Raw genomic sequence first — 24,835 nt, forward strand, 5'->3', positions numbered from 1 at the left:
AGAAGGCCTGCTTTGACCTTCATACTCAAATGCTCTAGAACAAAGGTTCTTTTGTGTGTGTATATACAATAGAAACATGCACTGTATAACACGTCTTAATTCTAGGTTATATCAGAATAAGTGTCCTTATTTTGTACGACCCCTTTAAAGCCAGTGCTTGGAACTCTGGGTACCTGTGCTGCTGACTTTGTGCTGCACTTTGCAGGACTTGCTAAGGGAATCGATCTCGCACGATCGTAAGCAGCCCTGTTGGCTGCCTGGCTCGGTTATGACATCAAAGCCCCCCCCAGCACCGCCGGCAGCGTGCCAGACCACCTGAAGTGTTAGAATTCGGTGTCACCTAGAGCTTGACTTTTTATTCTGGGTTTTTAATAGTGAAATGAGAACCAGGGAACCTAGTGGACCCTCACCCTCCCAACCTCCCATGGAATCGGGGTGGGGGGGGGCATGCTACGTAGAAGTCTGATGAATTGGGTATGGTTTGAGAGAGGAATACGGATGGAGTGAAGGTATGAGTGCTGTATCACCTTTGCTGTATTAAGGCACAGACCTTCTTCAACAATCCAATCGTGCATCGATAACCAGTGTTTATGATCCCCGTCAGAGGGTAATCTAACCCATGCTATGCATTGGGCACCAGGAACGAACTGGCCTTTTCCACACCCCTGCTCCTGTCTGCTTGGGTATAAATGGCAAGGGTGTTGCTTTGGGTCCACATAAAATATACCTGCACCCCCCACAGCGAGCTTTCCTGTCCAGCTACCCCCCCCCCCCAGGCACTGTACAGTACTGCCCTGCTGTTCCGTGCCCCCCCCCCCCCCTTGGGTCTAAGGGCCCCACCTGTCCTTTCTGCGTCTGCACACCACCGACCTTGAAAATGCTTTTTACCGCTGAATCCCGAGAACCCCCCCCCCCCATTCCGCTACGCCTGCACCCACAAGCTTAAGGAAGACCAGCCTTGTGATGCTTCTGTGTTTTGTGCCGTTTCCCTTTTTATTTTCTGTATTTTTTCTTTTTTTTTTTGCCGTTGCTGCTCCTGCCTGGTCGTGGGTCGGGCCAGTTTCCTGCAGTGACTTATTGAGACGCTTAGAAATGCAGACTTTGAAAGTAAGTAGTATAACGCTCTCACACTGAGGAAGTGAGTCGGCAGGCTGTCCGCAGCTACGTGTAGCTCTGCTAGCTGACATGTTTGCCATCCATCCCCCTCTGCCCCTTCCCTGCTGTCACTCTTATTTTGCTGAATGGTATCAAAATGTACAATTGCATCTGCTACTGTAGGCATACGTGGGGGGGGGGGGACTGAACAGCATGTGCCTTCCCAGGAGAGTAAAGTTCTCAACATACCTGCACCTCTCTACAAGGCATTTAAAGACTGATGACTGTTTTAGCGGGCGATACGTTTCTATGAATATTTTAGTGTGCCCAAGAATTGTTGGTGTGCAATTGTAATAAAGGAGACTAAAATAAAAGAGGTATTTTTACACAATAAATAGCGCCTCCTTGCCTCTTGAAATTTTCTTCCCAGTTGAGACAGGGGCATTATGGCATTGCAGAGAAGCATGTGCTCCACGTGACCTTTGTGTGTGCTTAGGCTGCGTGAAGGCTTCCCCAGGGCTGAGCCTTCATGTTTTCACTCTCATAATGCGGGGGGGGGGGGGGAGGAACATGGGTGCTGGGGGCTTCCTCTCTACTGCTCTCCTTCCGCAATCCAAAGGCAGGCGCCAGGGCTTGTTGGTGTCCCTGAGTTTTCCAAAGTGTGGTTTGTGTCCCAACGACGGGCTGACCTTCTGTCAAAGGGGTAACCCTCCTCCCCATCGCCCTGACGAGCGTAAGCGTCGCACTCGCCCTCTCCTTTGCACACATAAGCAAATGACCCGCAGGAGATCAATGGACATATAAATAAATGAAGAGGAGTTCACTTTATAAGGGAGATCACAAAATGACTTTCAGTGAAAGGAATCAAAAAGAATCGCATGTAAAGGAATCCACTTATCAGTGTGAGGACAACAAGGAACAGTGAAATCTCAAAGCCTTGACAGAGCAGCCGAGTTAGGACTTTGGGAAAATGTCTGTAAATGTTTAAGGTCAGAGTGGAGTTAGTGCCTTATCTCTGTACGTCTGTGCTGGGATGCTCTATGCTGGCATGCATTCGAAAGCCATACCCGTATGTGCAGTCGTCAGCCTCACTGAAAACGGTTTTCAATCCATTTTCATCCTTTGGATTATAAATACACGGAAGAGGTTAGCCAAGTGCTAAGCAGGATCTAAGCGGTCTTGTATTCTTAGTAGTTTTCTTTCCTGTAATTGTGGTCATTCTTTATTGGTTTGGCATCGGCTCTCTTTTTCGATCCCTGTTTCTCTGTGTGTGAATGTGCACGCTTCTTCATTTTTCTCTGAAGGCGACGTTGCTCACATTGGAACCACATTTGCTGAACGTTTCTTCTGGGTATCTGGCTTAGGTTTCACTATGTAAGCGACTTGACTTCCCACACTGACAGCCTATGACATCATGGAAATAGTTATGAGGGCCCTTAAATTGGAGAACGAAGTGTAAATGAGGGACGGCCCGCTCTATCGGGCCCAGGTCCTGTTCATTAGCAAACAGGTCTGTCCGTCCTGGGCTGAACTTTTGCAGTCGTGCCTCTAGTTTCAGCTCAGCTGGGAGTAGCTGTAACAGGCAGAGACTGAATGGACTCCAGGGAGACTGATGAAAGTAAGTTTGAGAGTGTGTGTGTCTGGGTCTGTTTGTGAGTGTGAGAATCCTGGCAGTACCTTCACACGGATGGGGGTTTCAAGGTGGCGGGGGCGGTGAGTGCACCTGCACCAGGTCAGTCTTCGGGGGGGCAGGGTGTAGGAAAGAAAACAGGATCTCAATCGCGAACAACATCCTGGTGTTTCCTCTTCCTTTTCCCTCCAGTGACCCCCGCCTCCATCCATGGCTGTTTGTGTGGCGGTTCCTGCCTCATCTAGAAAGTGGGAAGGAGGAAGAATCAAGGCTGGCCCAGCTTCCAGCGTCCGCAGATGGGGGGTCTGACGTTTTCTCATCACCCTGTTGGCCAAGCTGACGTCCATTCCTCCATTCATGTTTTTTATTTAAATTGGCGAGGGGGATTACCGGATGCCAGGCGGGCAAAAGGAACCGCGAGATCCTGTTTACATTGTGCATTTGAATGCGAAAGCACTTTATCTATAAATAGATCTGTCAAAGGGCACGCAATTTCCCTCAGTAGTCCAAAAATACAACCTAACCGTTTCACTTCAAGCCCCCAGCAAAGTCTTAGGCTGCAAATCTGCACGGTGTTCATTTCGTCTGTCTCTGCTATAACAGTTTCACATATAGCCACGCATTATGTGTGTCTTTCCTGAGAGGAAAAAATATTGTCTCCTGCATGTCATTTGCTTATATGTGCAAAGGAGGCAGTGTTTGCAACAAAGAGACTTTTGCTAATAAACAGATTCATTTTTTTTGTCATTGAAAAAAAAACCTTGCCATGCACAGACTATAAAAACGCAGCCAAGCAGCCCGCAGAAGGCTTACTGGCTTCTGAATAGACCAGACCTTTCCTGAATACTGGAAAACATCTTTATCATGAATGGGAAATCAGTGCTCCGAGCCCAGCAGCTGGGACGTGGAACGCTGGTATTTCTGAACTGATTTTCGGAACTTTCTGAGTATGATGATAGCCATCTGTAATTAGAGAGTCATTTGACGCTGCCTCGCTCTTGCTGCTGTAGACACCCCTGAAGTAATTCCCCTGCTCTTAGCCAAAAGCTGAACTGAGTGATGGTGCTGAATTTGAGGAGATCTTTTCCGTTTTTGCTTCTTGGAAATTCCGCTCTTCTCCCCTACCCGGCATCAGCAATAATTATAACAGTTACGTGCTACAGTACCTAACCGGGTGATTCAGCATCCCATTTTGTGGTGATCCTGAAGCTTTCGTTCCCATTACTGCCTGTGATGAGGTGGTGATCCATGATGCGCGTCTCTCTGCCTTGCATACCTGTGCCAGGGGAATTTTCCTGGAATAATTATACTCCCCCCAACCCCACAAATCTAATCCCAACTGTTTCTAAAGTGGTTTTCTCTGAAGGTGTGCAGGCAAGTACTGGCACACTACACGCACCTGAAGTGAATGCGGATGGTATCGTCACACAGGAAGCGGGTGGCCGTGGAGCTTGTCCCGTTTGTTTGCAACCTGTTGGTTCTGGGGGGGTGGGGGGTTGGGGAAGCTAAGTGTTAGAGTTATTAGCCAAGAGGGATCAGAATGTTGCGGGGAGGGTATCCTGTGTACCACAAACACTTCCTGCCTCTGTATCGCAAAACAAGAGGAACGGGGGGAGGGGCAGCAACTGCAAGTTGTTACCCATAGCTTAGGTCAACTGGAGCCCGTCCAAGGTCTTTGGCCTGTGCTGTCACAACGAACAGCCTGCTTCATTTTTGTGGGCCCCTTAATGCCTTAATTTTCCCAGGAGCTGCATAACTCCCTCCCCTTCAGCTCTTTTTGCGGTGGCCTGGATGAGAATCACTTTATTAAAGTGATTTATCGGTGGAATTGGATGATTGGTCACCCGGTGTTACTGGCACGACGCTCACCATGAAACTCTACGGCCGTTCCTGGCTGCTGTCCCCAAGTGCGGCTCGTGATGTGCATTTACCAAACTGGGTGTTTTCACCCAAGGTGCCTGGATTATGTGTTGAAGGGTGTCACATCAAGAACTTACCCCAAAATTGTTTGGGTTATTTTGGAATATGAGCAACTTATATCATAACAGCTTTGTTAAATGATTATATTGCCTTCTCGATATTTTAATTCTTCAGAATTTTTCAAAACAATGGTCACATTAAGCAGGCAACTCAATGTCAAAGTCTTAGTGTAGCACCATATTAACTATGAGGGACATGAGGTATTTGTGTGCTGTGTTAATTCTAATTCCACCTTCCAGACGTCTTTTTCAGTTAAAGCCTGATGTCCTTGTAGTGTGATTGATTTAACCAGCCAGGATGCTCTGCTAAGCTCAGTGTCACATCAGGGTTTGAGCCTAGACCTCTTTCCATTGGTCAGTGCTGCTCTGATAAGGCATAATAGAAAAAGGCAAAGATAATCTGTTGAAACAAGTGCTGGGAAATAAGTGGGGTTAGGGGCAAATCTACCTTTAACATTCTAAAGCAAGGAGAAAAATAAATGACAAAGCAACCAAATCAGGTGGCTGAGATTTGAAACATTTTATGGAAAGACAGACATAATAATGTTATTCCAGCTTTGTAAACCTAGTGGAGTAGTATGAGGTTATTAGTGATATGTTAGTTGCTATGTTTCTTGAAAGAAAAAAAGCAAAATGCTTATGAAATCAGTGAAATCCTGCTATTCAGACCTGCTAGATATTTCACTCCCACAAATGGCTTAAATCCCAATACCATCTGTTGCCCAGTCTTGGCAAACATCACCTGATCGCGAACATACTGTTCATGTTTATGCGTTTTTATAGGTACATAATTCTTGAATAAAGTAGGGTGCTTTATGACATCACTGGGTGTGTTTATACTTCTGGGTTCTATACTTAATAAAACAAAAACTGAAAAAAGTCCTAGTTTTCAAGTCAAGTCTAGTGTGGCTTATTGTCACACCATTCTTACACTGGTATATGGTGGCATGAAATAGCATTCCCCTACGATCATGGCGCAACCTACAGTACAACAACAGTGACAGGGGAGGGCTTTCACAGGACAGGGGGGCTGGATGCAAGGGTCTATATGCTGTGCATAGCACTTTGAAAGTATGTAAACAAGCGTGGTTAATGCAGCAGAATAAACAGTAGAATTAATAGTGTCAATAGACTGACGATATATAAATAATAATAAGGTAAAGTGACTAGTGTCTAGTGGAGGAGGAGGGGGGATATTTTTAAGAATGGGTAGCTGGTGGCAGGAGTTTCTGGGAGATGGGTGTCCTTATAGCCTCGGGGAAGAACCTGACTGAACTGGCGCGGATGTTCCTGTTCCTTGTGCCAAAGAGTCTATGGGATAGGCAGAATGGGTTCTCCTCGATGTTGTGGGTGCGCTTGACTGATACCCGTCCTTCCCCTTTGAGCCCATGTGGCTCACTTACAGTCATACCACTCTGAAGGTTTTAAGTTACAGTCGTCTTCAGAGACATGTATCAGGTGCCAGAAAAAATGGGTAATATCTAAATGCACATCCCTAAATTTCCCATGCTGTGTGTGTGTGTGTGTGTGTATGTGCCCTGCGATGCATTGGCATCCCTTCCAGGGTGTAGCCCAGGCATCTAGGGTTTTATCTCTCTGTTGACGTTCTGCAGATTGCATTTGGAAAACTCATCCTGCATTCTGGCTCAGACTAAGGAGAATTAATTGACTGTGGGCCTCAGAGCTGCAGAAGCACCGTGATTGCATTTTGATGTGTCCAATGTGCCTTGCAGCCCTCACAACGACAAACTGAAGCTCTGCCAATCACAACAGCCCCAGATCTGATGACAGTCAGACTGCTCGAGCAAGCAGTTGATGTGATTCTTGAACTGGGTCAAGTGCTTTAAAGACTGGAGGGGAATAGCAGCTGGTAGAATGCAGGGCCTTCGATAAACAAATGATTATGGAGAAGCAACATTTAACAAGATACTTGTATAGAGAGGCGGTGACAGAAGGATATCACCACTGGGAGGAATAATATATATTTTTTTATCTTAGCAAAATTATTGTTTTGTGGCATGAAGTCATGACACTCCTATTGAGTGAGGGGTAGGTAGGGTGTGTGGTGTAACACTCATGTGGCACTCAAGAGGAAGAGGAGGCAATTAGAACTTTCATGATTTTCTCCCCTGGAATGCCTTTGTTTCACTTCCCAAACATTGACGTTCAAGTGTCCAACATGTGCAATTAATGACAGCTCTGATGTGGGTAGGGATGTACTAGATACATACTCTTTTTGCAGAATCTAACAAAAAGTCAAATCAGATTTAAATGTTTCTCTTCATTAGCAACTTGGAGTATATTTATAGACAAAAAGAACATGAAAGAAAAGAGCTTTGGGATCAAAGAAAACGATTCGTATATTCTTGTATTCTTAGGATACACTCAATTATTCAATGTCCACTTTTCACCCATGTTTACATTAATCTTATCTGGCTTGTAATTCTACAATATTTTGCTATTTATTCAGCTGGCTGTTTAATGAAGCTGCTCTGTATCTTATGCAAGAGCGCGAGAAGAGTTTCCCCTCCACAAAAAAGGTCTGACGCTCTTAGGTTCTCTCGCTTCCCTGTTGCTTCCAAACAGGCTAAAGGTGAGCACTGGTTATGGTATCATTATGTGTGGATAAAGGATAAGAGAGGACAGGAAAAGGGGCCTTTGGCATCGTTTCACAGTCTCAACTCATGAGCCCTTTGGATCAAATGTTCTGTGTGCCCACCATGTAATTTTAGGTGGCATTATGCACCCTGGTTGAGGCTGGGCTGAGAAGCTAAACATTTACAATGCAAAAACAAGCAAAATGCTGCAATAGAATGCTCAGCATGCTCCTTGGGTTGTTTATGCTGCCATCATCCTATGTTTGAGTCTTGTTTACACTTGCCTCTTCCTACTGAAAGGTTGTGTCATTGCTAGTACAAGTATGCTGTGAATAATTTGAACCATCAGGTAATACGAAAAACAACAAAGCTCACTGATGTTGCCTCTGACGGACCTCATTGTGGTTTTGCTACATGAAAGAGAGTGAAATTTTTGTGAGTTTGTGTGTAGGTATATATGTGCAGCTTTGGAGATTGGTCTGTGAAAGATGCTGCGGTCAATGATTCCCAGAAGCCCACGTGTCATGTGTTTGGTTTATTTCCTGGAGCGTATTTTGTTTAGCTTTGTCTTGGTGCACTGATTGGACAGCAGAAATGACACCAGACACTTGCAAGTATGCACTGCATGTGACGGACGAGGACAAAAGGCCATAGGAGTCACATCTGAATAGACTTTCACAAAAACAAGTCCCTCCTGTGACTCTAACCTGCATCCTACTATCTAAAAATGCAGCATGCAACAGCTATTTCATAACCAGTTCAAGTCCCAGGACCAGCTTTGCCTCAGACCCCTTGACAAGGCTGCCAACTCTCACGCATCTGGTGTGACACTCACACATTCAGACTCTCATGTAAACTTATGCAAGGAATCTTACAGGAAATCTATATTATTCCATTATTATTCCATTATACACCTAAAATTAGCAACATCAAATCTTTGCGGTAGTTTGCAAACTATTTCGAAGGTAATAAAACTGCTACATATATGTAAATACGTATGTTTGTGTGTGCAGACTTGTCTTGAATTGAGAATGTCAGGCTATCCCTGACTTGAATCTTGTGCTTAACCTGAATTTCTCCAGTAAAATATTAGCTGTCATAAATATATATCTACCTTGCACCAAAGTTTCAAAGTGCTGTATAATGATAATCAGTACCTGCTCTGTTTACGATTCAGGATGAACAAACTGCAGTTTATTTCTGATACCTTGGGACCAAATAAAGAAGGACGGTACGGTTCAGGGTATACCGTACACGATATAATTGGAGAGAGCTGGGTAAGTCTGTGATTTCGGTGTATATTAATTAAACAGCAGTTCGGATTTTGTTTCGAAAAATGTTTCGCCCCCCTTTCGTCGAAAACGGCGCGTTATAATAACGCAGCACGTGAGTGTGAATCTGCCCATAAATGAATGAAATCGGACCTGCTTGCGTGCGAGGCGCGTGGGCGGTCCGCGACGGGGCGCGCGGCGATCTCATTCAATCTTCTAACGGTCGGACACTCTGGCGGCATCATTAAATATGAACTTACACACGGGGCGACGTCTGAAAACCGTGCAATTTCTGCCCGTTGACAGCTTCTGGTAAGTAGACGTTGGCTTACGATACAAAAATCACCGAGTAAAGTTTCTGCCAAGTCACACAGTAGCCAGTAAATTTCCCGTCTTAAAATAAACCTCAGATGGATGGTTGGCGACTATTCTGAGTGAGGTCCAAGTTTAGTAGCCTACTGTTCATTGGCAAAGGGATGTGATGTTACTATCCCAACAAACACATTTCAAACACTCTGACAGAGTCCTCAAGATGAGATAAATTACACACTTTAAAAATAAGAACAGCATTAACTGGTAGCGACACTAAATATTTTACAGCTCTTTGTTTGGGGGCGGAGCGGGAGTCCGCAGTCATATTATCATTGCATTAAATCCAGGAGTAATTAATTGTACACATTACAGGTACACAATAGTCATGAATATTTTAAATGAAGGGCACTGTTAGAGTTTGAGCTGATGCCACACTAGTGTCTGTGGTGCACGTGGCTCACCCACTATTTCTCACTACTCTGTCATGATGGAAAACAGCTGCAAAGATCGCAGCATGAGCCTACAGAAGCCTGTTAATCACCCCTCCTGCACAGCTTTGTCCCACAGTTACACCTTGTTGCATCATAAAATCTGGTTTAAATACATATTTTTAAAACAATGGAAAAATGATTTTTTTTTTCAACCCCAACAGGTCATTTACTGATTTTCTATTAAAACATATGTAATGGGAAGGAGATGTTTGGTTTGAATTGGTACTTTTCTTCATGCTTGTGTTTGGTGATGCATAATCATGTTTAGGGTATATGCTGACTTGTGAAAAGTATATGTTAAAGAAGAAGGTATGAGTATTAGTATGGGTTTGTGCTCTGTTTTTATCTGAATCTGTGACAGTGATACCACATGGTGTGGGCACATTCGCCCCCAAATGTCAGCCTGCAGCATGTGGAGAACAATTGACGGAACCAGCTGGGATGTAGAGTGAAGAAGCCTGTTTACAAACAGACAGTCCTAAGGGGGACTGGATGGTAAAATGGCCTGCTTTTTGCCAGGTGAACTTTGGGTTCTCAACCCCCGGATGCTGCCCTACGTCATGCCCCCTTCAGGTTATCATGGCCACTGTTTGGGGGCATGTGTAAGGCAAAGGTCTGGGCTCTGCCTAAGCCTTGGATGACACATGGCCCAGTAGATATAGCTAAAACGGGTGCCCTTTTTTAACCTCTTTGTTTTTAACATACGAGAATACAATAACAAACATTGGCGATCAAAAGGCTCGTGAGATCTTTTTTGAATCAAGATGTGTGATTGTGCACCCCCCACCCCTCAGACAACCCCTACTGTGTCCCTGCTGTTTTGTTTGTCACACCCTGCAAGGAAAGGTCCACAACAAATCCTGTCTGAGAAACCTCTGTAATAGCCTTCATGTTGAATCATTGCATTGTATCTGAATTTGCAACTCCTTTCACTATATTCCTTAATTATTGCTGCTTTATGGGTACTTTTTTAAGCTTCCAACTAAAAAATGAGGTCACTATAGGACCTGACGGGTTCAAACCCCTTTTTTTACTTGTAAGATGTGGTCGGCGTTAATCCATGACATTGCTGACAGTAAGAGGTGCCGCCATCTGTGTTAACTCTCAAAGATGACATGACATTTTCACAAATTATAAATTATGCAGAAGGTACTTGCTGGGCACAAGTCCTAAGGTTTCATTTGATTCTGTTCCTCTTAGTTTTGATTTTTGACATTTGTTCCACTTTAAATGCTACCTGAATAAATAGCTTTTTTATCTTTGCTGGGAATATAATTGAGTTGCAGGTAGTCTATGTACCAAATAAATGAGTAGTATGAATAAATAACATATCTGTTCTCCATTTCACAGCCCTTTGTGCTGGTCCTTGGACCCCTTGAGGTTGCTGCTGTGTATGTAGGTTTTTTTTTCCATAGGCAGTATTATGGGAGGATCGAAGTCAGGAAACTGGGGTGAGGCTTTGAAATCACTGGCCTTCTCTCTATCATTTCCTGAAAGGTAAAGGAAGTGGCCGGTATATTTAGCACACAGCTGTCCTCGATGGAAACATTCAAGGCCCCCTGATGGACGGTGGATGGACGGTTGGGGTGCGGATATGGGAGGGAAAGGCGCTCTTGCAGTCTTTCACGTCTGTGCTCACTGACGCTGGATGGGTGCCATAGCGAGAATATGTTCATGCTGCGATTGTGTGATGCTGGAACTTGATTTCAGAAGTGTAAATAAAATGCTGGCCAAATTAGCTTTTAGGAACTCCACCTGTAGATAACCATTGAAGTGACCTCTGCGTATTCATCTGAATCTGGAATTCAGTACTCCTATACCAGGGAAAGACCCCTGGCTGGTCAATGCTTTTGTATAAAAAAAGAGAAGTAGTACCCTCAATTAAAAATTTTAAATGATAAAAAAGTGAAGGTACTGCTAGCTGTATCAAGTAAAGGCATATATATATATACACACACACACACACAAGTATAGAAATTGATCATGGTGCCAGCCCATTTCAGGGTGCACACTCATACATTCGGTCAGTTTAGGCACTCCAGTTCACTTTAACTTAAATTGCATGTTTTTGGATTATTGAGGGAAACCAAAGGATCCTGTGTAAAAACACACACACACACACGGGGAGAACTTGCAAGCTCCACACACACAAGATGACAGTGTATGGTGAGAGCTATCCATTACACCACTGAAAATACAGGTAAGTTTAGCAAAATAATTAAATTCAAAGTGATGACAAAGGCTAGGGTACTCCAAGAGGCTAAAGAGCACATAGCTTATAGTTATCCATTGTTAACCTCAACTTATTGAGGCTGTAGATGTCTTCTCTTAAGATATTGTTGCATTGCAGTTAGGGGTAAGTATTGTTAAGATTTTACCGATACCAATATCATATCAATATCATACTCAATTGTTGCATTTTTACTCAAGCATTATTAAATTAAATGCGTTTTTATTCAAGCTTTATTAAATACAATGCAATTTTATTCGACTATTGTAATTCAGTGTGCTGTTTTGCATCAATGACTTTTGTCATTAATTTATTTCCATAAGCACTGCATTTACTAAAGTGAACCCATACTGTTGAACACTATACTCTATCTGTCACGATGACTGGAGAGAACAGTATATGAACATGCACTTATGCAAGTAAAATGTGATCTCCTGATGCCTGCAGTCATCATCATTAGGGGACAATTTAAAAACGTTGCCATGTGAGGGCTCTTTTCCACCGTAACAGGCACTGTACTTATGGTACAGTACTTTCACTACTTTCCTTTTTCCATTGACTTCCGGTCGCGTACCAGTTTCAAAAGTTCCAGTATCGAAAGTGCCAAACTGGGGTGCTTTTTTGGTACTTTGGAGAGGGACTTGAAACATTTTCTATGTTGATTGGTTATGCAAATAGCCTGCCTCTGAAACACAATACAACTGCCATCTTTAAAAAAGTTGTATACTCAGAGCAACAATAAATGAAGTAAAAAATAAAAGCAATAATAATGGATGCATGGACAAATGTAACACCCAAGCATTAACTGGAAGAACAGATACAACAAGATCAGGACAAAAAATACTTGGTGACATAAGGCTTAGAATGAATTAACGACAAAAATACCAATAGTGGCACTGTTTGTCCTGGAACATATCGATAGTATTGGTATCGCTCAGTTCCGAACTGGTACCAATTCAGTACCGGTTCTCGACATCCATCCCTAATTGCAGTTCCGGTAATGTAATAGGCCTATTTAACTTATGCGATGACAGCATTTTCATTAACTTTTAATCTGAAGCAAATTTTAAACGATGTGTTCTTCTTGAGTCGTTGAAATTAATTGAGGAATCATGACAGCTCTACTTAACACTATTATTATAACAGAATGAATATCATGATTATAATGAAATATTGTGATATAATATTTTTGCTATGTTGCCCATTCCTATTTTCCTCTGTTTGTTGCCTCAATGACGTCACCATTTCCACTTTTGTACCAGGATATCAACCTCAGTTTTAAAAGTGATTAACAGTCAGCAAAATCATTCCATCTGAGACTAGCTGTCTAGACAAGGCTGTGTTTAGAGCAAAATTATCACTACTCATTGTTGTATGAATGTCAAGTCTGGTCTTTCAGTAAGTCTAAGACTTAAGCATTTCTCAGGAGGATTACCGACTACTGGTTTTGCCAGCTGTTAATTTTTCTCAGGCACTGATTATAGTTCTGTGTTGTTTTTTAATGATAACTGAGCAGACAGTAGTATAAGAACCTAGGTTTGCATCCTAAAGGTTCAAGTTGTTGGATCTGGTCTCTGGGAAAAAGTACTAAGTGTATAATACATAATAGTCTTTTATGTTATTGGATATGTCTGGTGGCATTTAAAAAAAAATTCAAATGAAAACTCTGCTCAAGGGTGCAGCTGCATGGATCCTTCTGGGTATTTTGCTTGCCCTGTAGCCTGTGCCTGTCTGAAAATTCAATACATCGTGTGGGTGGCTCTTCCCTTCTGCGGTAGTTCTCTTAGAGCTCATGAGATCTTGATTCATGGCCTACACTGAGAATGGAGCCTCGCACCTGATTAGCATCCTGATTGTGGAAGTACCGCCTCTCGGATGTTGCATTGGAGTAACGCGGCAATGAGGGGCACGTTGTAAGTGTAAACTGGTTCATTGACTATGGAGAAGTTCAGTAAAAGGCCTCAATTTTGCAAGTGTCTCAGTAACGTTATTAGTAATGAAATCATTGTGACAAGAAAAAAGAGAACAGAATTGTCAATACAGACCCCAAAGGGGGACATGCATGGCATTACAGTAGGTGACTTCTTGTGTCACTCAATGACTGTTCTTTATACTGTAGGTAATGAGTACAAGTAGAAATGGAGAATGATGGCACAAAGTAAAACAGACAGTGGATCTATATATATATATATATAATTTTTTTTTCCAGCCTACTATGCTTTGTCATTTTGGGAAAGTAGTGTCAGAATGCTTGTTTGTCTGGGGAGTGGGGTTTAGTTGTTGCTTCTATGAAGAATTAAATAATCAGGCCAAAGTGACTCTGGAAAATGGAGAAATTGGCTGTGACAGACTTGATGTAGAAAGAGCCATTTTCAGAGCTACGCTGATCAAGGTATAGATAGTCCCCTTACATAGATTTTAGGTTTCTATCAGGAGCTTTGAATTGGTTGGGGTGAGACATTAATCCAAGAAACAGTTTTATGGGTTTCAAGGCATCCACCTTACATTCTTTAAATTGGAGTTAGTGAGTCTAATGAGGGATTGTGACTGACCACGTGAGGCCTCATGGGATGGAAAAAATGAAGGCATTGACTTTACAGGATCTTTTGTAAGAAGCTGTACCCCCTTACACAAACGCTTACCTCAGACTTCCTCTATTAGCTCCTTTCAATAATCTCCTATTACCTGATGTTGAGACCAGGTGCAGAATAAGCAACCCCATTTTTATTTCATTTGTTCAGTCTGGCTTTATCATTCTTTACTGGTGACTGTTCCACCATGGCACCGTGGTTTGTCTCAATTCGGTCACCTTGCAGTCTGTGTAGGTGTAGTTTAGACTATCCATCTCATTGGATTAACTAACTGATTAACTGACCGTATTGTTACTTCCTGGGAACTAAAACTTACCTTAAAAAAAGAACACCAAAATGATTTGTTGTAGTGACACATCTTAAGTCAGTCCTCATTATTGACAAGTAGTAAAGCTGGAATGGTATTAAGCATCACTAATACTGTTTTGTGGTCTAGCCAAAATCTCATTTATAATCTTGGTAATCAAAAAATAATGAACTGACATTAGGTAAGCTGCACTGGGTATCGAATTGTATTATGAGGTTATGGCAGACAGTCTGTGTGTTACAAAACTCCTGGTTAGTGTCTTAGAGAGCTAAAGACGTCTCTTTAATTCTATTCACAGCATTAATATATAAATAGTGTGCATCTCTTTTCAGACTTTGTTTTTCCGTCTCTTTTGTTGGTTGTTAAGGGTAGCAGAGTTTTGATTCTCTTGCCATTTTAATTTTGAGCCAGACATAAGCCAACCAAACATAAACTCAGATGGAACTAGGGGTAATATTTTAGGATTTAAATCTTTTTTCCATTCTCTTGTGGAAAAGTGAGACAATGGGTAAGGCTGGCGTACTACATCATTTCATGAGAGCAGAGTGCTTACATGGCCCCCAGTTCACTACCTTACCAGCACCTCACATGCTATTCCAGACCTTATGTGTACACGTCTCGCACACATGCAGAAAAATTCTCATGGTCACACTTACAAATGCATTATTAAATGTAACTTTGAGTACAGACTGAGGATATGATTGTCCATAAAAATGTAACAAATTTAACATAGTGATTATATTCAGATGCATTTATCATGATATTGGGATGTGAATGTGCATCTTGTTTACCATCCTTGCACATCAGTGGCCAATTCTTCAGTGTGTGAGTAAGGAAACAGGTACAATAGCAGTAAAGCATACAGTAAAGCCCAGTGAATGGAACTGCTTTTGTTGCTACGAGTTTGGCAGTCCACCTAATTAGTGCCTGGAACCCAGTAAAAAAAAATCAGCATAATTAAAAATTGAATGTTTTGGGGTTTTAAAATTTCTTCGTACACACACTGATACAAAGAGGAACTACACGGTTTCTATAATGCCATATTAGCACACTTCAGGCCACTGCTATTGCTACTGATATCATCCCTCCTTGGGATTAAGATCACCAGGCCCATGTAGAGACCCTTGAATAATGGTATCACACTTGGGGAGACACTGAGTTCTAGCCTAGGGAAACGAGATGATTAAGGCTCCATATGCACATGCTCCTTGTGTGTGTGTGTGTGTGTGTGTGTGCGTGCACGTGTGTGTGTACGTGCGTGTTTTTACGTTAAAGTTTTGCTTTAATCATCTGCTATTGTTATTGGAATGGTCCTATCACTGTAGTAAAGGCTGGATTGTTTTTACTGGCTGGTGCTTGGGTAAAAATTATTTTCTGGAATAAATTGTTAACAAACATAAATGAGGAAAAATAAAAACTGTGCAGTGCACACATGGAAAAGAAATTCTCAGGTACTGATTTAGTAGCTTTTTTGCATGAAATGATGTTTTTTATGCGCTGTCGTGATTAAGGCTGCAATAGGACTTTTTCAGCTTTCCAGATGCACAGAATGCTTGCACTGCTTTTCAGCACAGGGTGCAGGAGAGCTGTGTTATGGGTATGCTGTTTACCACACAGTCCCTGCCCACTGTTACCACGGAGACCACTAAGTGCAGGGTACAGATTGTATCCAGGAGCATGGGCTGGCATGTCAGGTGATAATGGGCAAACAGAGACAAATTCAGGCAATTAGAGCTAGTAGTAAGAAGACTTGTCAGTATCAATCTTTCCTTCTTACTCTTTTTACTCTCCTACCTTAAGCAACTTGTGTTGTGAACATCACGTGATCATAGCCCCCCCCAACCCTCCATCCTATATCAGTTCCATCCCAGGCAACTGGTAACCAAACATTTAGCAAGGGAATTGGTCACCTGACCCATCGAGGCACGACACATTCAGCCAGCAGCATTTAACAGCAGTGATCTCACACAAGCCAGTACCCAAACCTGGTGCTGGCTGATCTCCAAGGGGCAATGAGAAGATTATTTTATTTCTACTGTGACAGCAATGGTGAACCTACACAAATTACGAAATGTTAAATTGCTGGGTTCCCACTGGTGAGTAAGTAATATAACATCTGCTGAGTTTAGACTGGGGGTTTTTGGAAAGGCAAAACTTTCCTACCATGTATGTCATGTAGACGGATCCTCACCAGTAGGGATCGGACTGCCTCTCTCCGTTGAAATCAATATTTTTAAAGTATATTGGAAGAGAGAATATGTGTTTTTTTCTCTACAAAGTGATTTAAGATATTTTTTTAATTCAGGTTAAGCTGAAGGGTAGTTTCTTTTCCTGAATGAACCTGTAAGGCTTTCAGTCCGTAGTCCAGCAGCCCTTAATTGGTGCACCAACTGTTGCCTTTAAGGAAAAGTTAAAAAGGTGGGACAGGTTAATCCATATGGAGGGAACAGCGAAGGCCTGGAAAGCAGGTTTCAGGTTCCTCCAGGAGTCTGACTCATTAGCTTGAGCATGGGCACAGCTCGTTGGCGGCGTAGTAACAGGTGAACTCAGCCATTATCATCCTCATTATTCTTTTTTTATGTGAGAATTAATATCTGACAGAGGCAATAGTAATAAAAAAAAAACAACAATAAACTGTTTTATTTCATTTTTTTCTTTGCTCCCCCCATACCTCTGGATTGCCTTTGATCTGTTAGTCTGGGCTGACCTCAGCTCTGTTTGCTGGGTCGAGTTAATTACGATGACACAATCGGCTCTGGCAGTATGGGTCTGGCCGAGGAAACTGGCTGGTAAAGAACCAAAAGCAGCCTTTTTCCTCACCCCTGTGACCTTCTCCATTGCTGTCAGCATGAAGCTCGCATTGCTTCTTTGATGACAACACATTGTCAGGTCTTCAGTTCCTTAATTCCACCTGTAAACATTGCAAGTCCTGTAATTGACAGCCAAAGAATAAAATATTGATTGAGCAGAATGGAACCATCTTATGGGGAGATGAGTGAGAAGGTTTTGGGTAACCACTCCATGTTTACATGGCAGTAGTTACTTGAAGCACGCCTCCTGAATACTCTTCTAAGCCTCTCCACAGGCCAACCCTGCAGTCAGAACCAGTCTGTGGACCTTCGTTTTACCAGGGGAATGGATTAGGTTGTTTATTCCTGTTCCTCTCTCATACTTTCTGTCCCTTTAACTCTCTCTTTTTAGTACTCTTAACATGTCAACAAAACCAGTTGCTGGCATACCTTATATCATGGTAACACACAGCTGTTGGCAGGTGTTCTTCTTGGTCTCAAGTGCCTGGAGACAGATTCTACTCAAGACGTGCATGCATTTGTTTGCATGATGTTAGGGGCTGTGGATATAATTGTCAGTGGCTGCTGTATTTATCAGTCTTGGTTAGGATGCTACAAGTTTAGTGTATATTAAGAGACCATCCACAGGAAATGAACCAATATTTGTTATGTTAATGTTGATATGTTAATATCACCATTGCATGTTATGCACATGCAGTTGACACTTTGCAAGGACTGCGATAGCTGGATTAAGATTAGGTTTGGGCGGTATCTAATTCTCCATACTGGCATATCGTCCAGACATTGGTATTAAGATCACCATACAAATATTTGGTATTTTGATGGTATTTTCAAAAGCAATGCTATTCTGGTATTTTGAAATCTTGGCGATATAGTTTACTGATTAAGTGTGCTGACCAACATTTTTAGCCTCTGTGGATCTTTATTTTGCTTTGTCTATAACCTGAGCCTACTTCTGCAACAAAGCCACTGTCAGATACCGACGCCAGGTTACTTAATTCAATTATTGATAATATTGTCATATAACCCAGCCCCAATGCTATGTTGGCACAACTTTTGGCAACACCATCAACTTATTTGACAGATTCTGTTGGTAGATAATGACCAACCACAGTTCCATTTTGGTTATAGTTTTATTTTTGGTATATTTTCAATTAATTATTATCTTTTTTGCTTTATAAATATTACAGTATTTATCACAGAAAATTCACATTTTGATATTTGAAAATAAGAATATTAAATTTTCCAATATCATGCAGCTCTAGTAGTTCCATACATCTCCAGCATTAGAACAGACCCCAAATTGTCACTACTGCTTCCCCCAGACTCCTAATACGCAACACGCACCATTCTGACCTCCCTGGCCCATTTCCCCAGCTTGTCGAATGTTCTATACCCTCTCCTAGCCCTGGAAAAGCTAATGCCTCATCTGATTGTTTGTTTATAGCTCACAGATGCCATTTTCTCCCAGTGGCCTTTTGTGGAATTTTCATGGTCTCTTTTTTTTCCACTGCTCTGACTGAGCATTAATTACAATAGCGCAATGTTTATATGGGTTTGTTGAGCAAAATGAAAAATAAAACAACCTAAGAAGAATGACATAAGATGTTTTTCTCCTCTTGCCCAACATGCCATAAGAGTAAACGTTTTTGTCCCATGATGTGACCATCGGCTTCTGCTTGCGGTTAACAGAATTAAAGACCATCATTTTTCATGTCATTTACAATGATCGTGGTAGGCCATCAGACCCAGTAGGCAGTGGCTGTCTGGCAGTTGGATGTCATTCATTTTGCGTGTCTGGAAACCTCATAGATGGAAAATAAACCCTTCTAATGAATTTGGAATACACTTGGTCGTTCCACAAGCTCCTTGATGGCAGTGTAAACCACCAAGCTCATATGCTCTGCTGTGAATCAGCAGTGAGTTACACTGCAAGGTTAAATATCATTTACGTACTCATTCATCCAGTGGGTCATTTCCCAGTACTCACTCCTTTACTGCCAGCTGTTCATTCACAAACTCAGTCTTTCAGGATTTTGTGTTCATGTTTTCTTGACAAAGATTCATAGGAAGTTGACAGCAGGTTAATTGTCTCCTGTCCTTCCCCCATCAAAACCCCCTCACCATAAAAATAAGAAGGGGGCCACGTTCCCTCTCGCTTGTCAGTTGTAACCCTTGGTCAGTTATCCCTGGGGTGGTTTGGCAGGGTATGTGGACATCTGGGGGGCCATTAACTATAGAAGCCTCCCCCCCCACCATTCCTGACCGGATGATGACCTGTACAGTGGGAAAGGAACACCTGTCAGGGCTTTCAGTGTATGTTTGGACAAAAAATGCCATCAGAGCTATGGAGTTTAATCCTGTTTTATACTGAAATGATCATACTGCACTGTCACCTCTCGCTGTGCGACTCATCTGTAGATGAAGTAACATGTTCGTGTGTGCATGTACAATCGTCCCAAGCTGCCAGTTTGTCTACATGCTCATTCACACCTGTTTGTCAAACTTTCTGTAACTTGTTTGGTAATAAGGGTAGTGTCCTATGGTGGACCAGGCACTGCTGTCACCCCATTTAGTTCTTTAGAAGACAACTTCTCCCGTGGGCACCTACATATAACCCTTAACATTGCTACTGTGCCATGCAGGGCAGGATTTGTGTGAAATAGTCAGGAGCTACCCCACACACTTAGTGTGCTGCCAGTTGTGCATGTGAAGAGAAGAGAAATATGACCTGTCATTTCCTGACAGAGCTAAGCTGGCCTTGCCTTGATGAGCTGCAAGCCGCACTTCTCCGAGGTAACAAGATACCTTTTGACACGCTTAGAGTCGACATCTTTCTCCCTGTTTGTCTATATGTAGAAAAGATTGCTGGTATATGAATGTATTTTATTTATTACCGCTGCTTAGCTACACAATAATCCTGACCTTTCATGCACACACAAGTTTTAGACCATGTGACCATTTTGTGTGATTTTAGTCGCACATAATGTGAATTTCAAAATAGAGGTGGGATTGAACAGGCGTTTGGGTATTTCCCATTAGACGTGGTTCTGTTCAGCTTCCTGCATGGCATCTCTTAACAGTCATGCATGTTATATACCAATGACCAGCCCTAAAAGGCTTTACTGATTAGAAAAAAAATTCAGCCCACAACATATTCTCCCCTACCTATCCATCTCACTCTTTTTATTCCCTCTCTGGTTGCCATACCTTAAGCGCTGTGAAAACTCTCAGCTGTCAGGTCTGAAGGGGGCTGGCATTGGATGAGCTGGTACAGTGAGAGCAGCACTGGTATAATGGAGCAACTGACTGGCAACTGTGCTGACCAGTGTTCCAAATGTCTAGGGACTCTGCTTCCCTGCGTAAGGTCAAACAGTTGTTGGCACTGGGACAAGGCCTGGCAGTACCGTCTGGAACTCTGACTTGGGTTTCCAAAGACATGCATATTCATATTGATATTGTACACAGAGTTTTATGTTACATCTGGGATTCTGTCGAGAAATGAGGCATGTTATCCTGAGTATTTCTTTCTAGTTAAAGTAGTAATATGAGGGCTTCACATTAGGTGACTTGTTGCTTTGCAGCTTGTAGTCATCACATTTGTGACCTGGTATTTGTAACTCAATAGCCACAACTGGTTACTTTTTTGTAAGTCCCTGTGACCTTTCTAACTAGGATTCCATATTGCCAACACAACAGTTGTTTGTCACTGAGCATGCTGCAAAACAGACATGCTCACTCATTACACTCACTGACGCACACATGGGCCCAGCCACTCCTCACCATTTATATGTAGTCTCCTTTCATATTTACTGTTCTTAGATTTCAGACCTTGATGACATTGTTCTAAACAGAAATTTGTGTGCTCAACTGGACCTGTTTAACCACATTGTAAAAAACTATTTTTAGGAATCTATGAAAGCTTGTCATTTTTTATGCAGTTTTCTTTGGTTTCGTTCCTTCAGTTCTTTTCAAAGTTCACAAAAAGCTGAAATATCTGACTGAAGTTATCTAATAATTAATCATGCGTTATATATGCAGTCTAAATGGTATGCCCACCAAACCAATTCTAAACATACTTGGGATATTGGCATAGGAAGACTTTGCAAAGTCTTGTGGCGAGTCTCTTTTGCTAAACTGTCTACTAGGGTGGGAGTCAATGAGCTTCCTGTATTAAAATGTTTGGAATTTCAAATGCTTTTATTGAGGCTGTCAAACCAAATTTCATTTTAAAGTAAAATAGTGCAAATGTTAGTGGGGTTAGGTGTCAAGTGCCTGATGCTCTCCCAACAAAGCTTCTTTATATGAGTTACGTATGGTCAGCCATCGGAAATCACCAATGGCCATGTTTATTTTCAATACATCTTACTAATTTTACAAGTCTAAAATGAGGTACACATTTCATGAGCGCTTGGCATACATGTTATATGAATGGAGGACATATACCTAAGGAATGTGATCCCTTATGATCCCAGACCAGATGGTGGCACTGACCACTCCCTCAACTTTGAAGCTGTCACCGGACCGGAATGTGCTAATTATAACCCTAATTTTATTGCAGTTTTGTTGCTATACTGTATATGACAAGATAGGAGTGAAAGATGGGGTTGCGCATTGCGATTCAACAGTTTCTATGGGCAAATAGTACGAAATATTAAGAAAAGAATCATAATAAGGTTTCCGACACTAATTATATGAACTGAGAGGGTAAAGTCGTTAGCCTAGCGAAAACCTTTGTGACAAGGCTATCGTGGTGGCGTGTCCTGTAGTTGGGAATGATGAATCAGCAGTGCTCCAGACTGCCAGAAAATGAGCCTAACCGCAAGCTTCCTTACTTTACAGCCATTCTGCCCTGGAGTCCCGCGTCTGTCACTGAAGTTACTGTCTCTCCTCTTGCAGCTATTATGTGCTTCTTTTTACTTCAGGCAACAGTAATGTCAGTTAATGAGTTCACGTTAACATAAGGTGGAGAGAACAGCGAAAACCTACAGTCTGTAAGCAAGTAGATGTGGAATGAGTGTAAGATAAGAAGCTTGCAACCTGTGAAAGATGACACTGGCTTTATTTGCCACTTTTCTAAATAGGTCAGCCTCTCTGTGTGATCTGGAGACTTCTTGGTTAACCAAGCCACTTCCTTTCAGCTATCATGCAAATTTATCGACTAAGAAAGATTACCTTTCCTCAGTTTAGCATCTAAACCCAAACTAAAAATCAGTCAGTTTGTTATGAAAATTAGTCTGGCAATAAATTAATCTGAATGGCAAAGCTATAACACAGTGACTTTACCGGTGCTTGTGGTCAAGTTTTAGAGTTGGAATGAGTTGGAGCTTTTCATGCAGAAGCAAGATGTGCCAAAAGTGGTGTCAAGTTTTTTTTATTGTTTGTGACTGTGGATTCTGTGTATTCAGCATATTCATAATCGGCAACAACCAGCTAGCAGCTTAGCCACTGAAACTTGTCACTTTTTAAATGATTATATTCCAACTCAGTACAGTAGGAACTTGGCTGTAGGAAGCAGTAGTCAGTGTGAGTGCAGACAGAAACTGGCCCCAGGGGTGTCTCTCAACGTGCCTCCTCTGTTCCTTTTTGGTGGGATCTGGTGAGCTCATAAAAGCCTCCACTCTTGCTTTTTACTGTCCAGGAGGGCCGGAGGTGGCTGGGGTATGCAGCGGGGCGGCAGAATTGGGCCTTTCTGTACAAATCGAATCATGACAGCGTAGTGCTGCCCCTTGTCCGGGAAACATGCCATTGCTACTAAAAGCAACTGTGGAATTTTGATCACTCCAGCAGCAGGAGCGGCAATGGTGGTGTGATGTGAATCAAGCCTTCTATTCCAGAGCCCTTAGTCCCCACTGTCATGAGCAAGTATTATACCATATCTCTTTCAGCTCTGAACACATGCCTTGTGATTTATTGCTTCCCCCACTGTCCCTCACCCCGGAAGTTTGAAGTTGATTCTTTTTTCTAGTTCTTGAAATCCTACATTTTAGGATGATGACTTTGCAAACCAAATACACACACACACAAGTCATTGGTACATCTTTATGGTGCTTCAAACTTTGCTATTCTGTCATGTTTTACTACTTTTCTCAAAAGTTTACAGTAGTTAGTGAGTTGTGTCTGTCTGGCATCTTCATACGTAAGTTAAAGGAGGTCGGTCCTGTACTCTACAGGAAGCCAGTGAAGGGAACTAAGAAAAGGGGTTAAATGCTCATACTTTTTGCTCCTAGTAATAATTCAATCTGCTGTACTTTGAATGCACTATAAATGCTGTAATAAGCTGTGATATTATTAAGTGTGTTGTGTGAAAATCATGTTGAAGTTGTGCTATACTTATTCTGCTTTATGATAAGGGAAGTGAGAAAGTGTCTTTCAAAAGTGAAATGTGAGTCTTTCAAATGCATAAAAAGTAGTGACCACTTGCAGTACAAAGAGGGTGAGAATTCCCTGAGAGCAAACCTTATTTATTACTGACAGAGTACACACAGCCAGACATGGAGGCCCTGTTTTAAACACTCCAGTGTCAGGTCAGGATGAGCCCTCACAGATCCAGTGTGATGCTATATTGTTTTGATGAAGAGGTAAAACCAAGAAAAGTAGGATTTAATTTGAAATGGCTTAGCAATTACTGACAACATGTAAGGGTGTGGTGGTGCAGTGTTTAGCATTATTGCTTTACACCTGTATGGTTGGGGCTTAGGGTTGCGCTGCTTGTGTGGACTCATGTTCTCCCTATTTTGTGTGGGTACTCCAGCTTCCACGTGCAGTACAAAGATATACAGGTAAATGAATTGGTGTCTCTAGTTGCTCATATTGTGTGTATGTTTCCTGTAATGGGCTAGCATCCTGCACAGAGTGTCCATCAGCTTTCAAAAATTCAGGTACAATGACTATTATGATTGTTATTTCTAAAACTCTTGCCATCAGATAAACTTTATGAGTAAAATTGTGTATTAAGTTCCATTGACTGCTCTGAGTATTTAAGAATGATGTGATGATGGAAGTGGCATGTAATGTGTTGGGGGCTCTCTGTTGCTCAGCGGGTTGGGATGGAACTGTCTGACCCTGCCGTCTCAATTGTGCACTGCTTTGGAAAAATTATCTGCTAAATAAATGAAATGTAAATGGATTATTGTAGCTATGCAGGGATGCGATCCTGTATGTTTTAGAAAATGTTTTAATTCACTAGTTCACACCTGCTAGGCCAGGTGAACTAAATACCTAGCCAAATAATGACAGCACCAGGGATTAAGAACTGGGGGTGAGTAAGAACCAGAATATATATGTAGGCCATGAGAAAGAAAGCTGTACAATCAGGTTACAGCCCTATACACTGTGTGTGTGTGTGTGTGTGTGTGTGTGCGCATGTGTGTGCACGCACATGTGTGCACATTTTGTGAACTTCTATCTTTCACACTGGTAATTATCTAAGGCCAGTACATAGTGACGGCCGATGTATATGGCAAGGTGTTGTACCTTTTGGATGGCCTTTTTCGAAGGGCTTTGGTAGCTATGCCATGCA

The 24,835-nt window shown here is 42.2% G+C and overlaps 1 protein-coding gene across 7 annotated transcripts in view; it reads left to right on the forward strand.

Moving 5' to 3' along the window:
- The first annotated feature begins 8,752 nt into the window (after positions 1-8,752).
- The window catches only part of LOC111848429 (galanin receptor 2a), a 117,696-nt gene continuing 101,613 nt past the window's right edge, over positions 8,753-24,835 (forward strand). For all 7 annotated transcript variants that reach the window (XM_072703496.1, XM_072703492.1, XM_072703498.1 and 4 more), the window contains exon 1: positions 8,753-8,884. The gene's annotated coding sequence lies outside the window, so the exon portion shown is untranslated. The remainder of the gene's footprint in view (positions 8,885-24,835) is intronic.

The sequence above is a fragment of the Paramormyrops kingsleyae genome, chromosome 20, assembly GCF_048594095.1.
Source record: "Paramormyrops kingsleyae isolate MSU_618 chromosome 20, PKINGS_0.4, whole genome shotgun sequence".
NCBI lineage: Eukaryota > Metazoa > Chordata > Actinopteri > Osteoglossiformes > Mormyridae > Paramormyrops > Paramormyrops kingsleyae.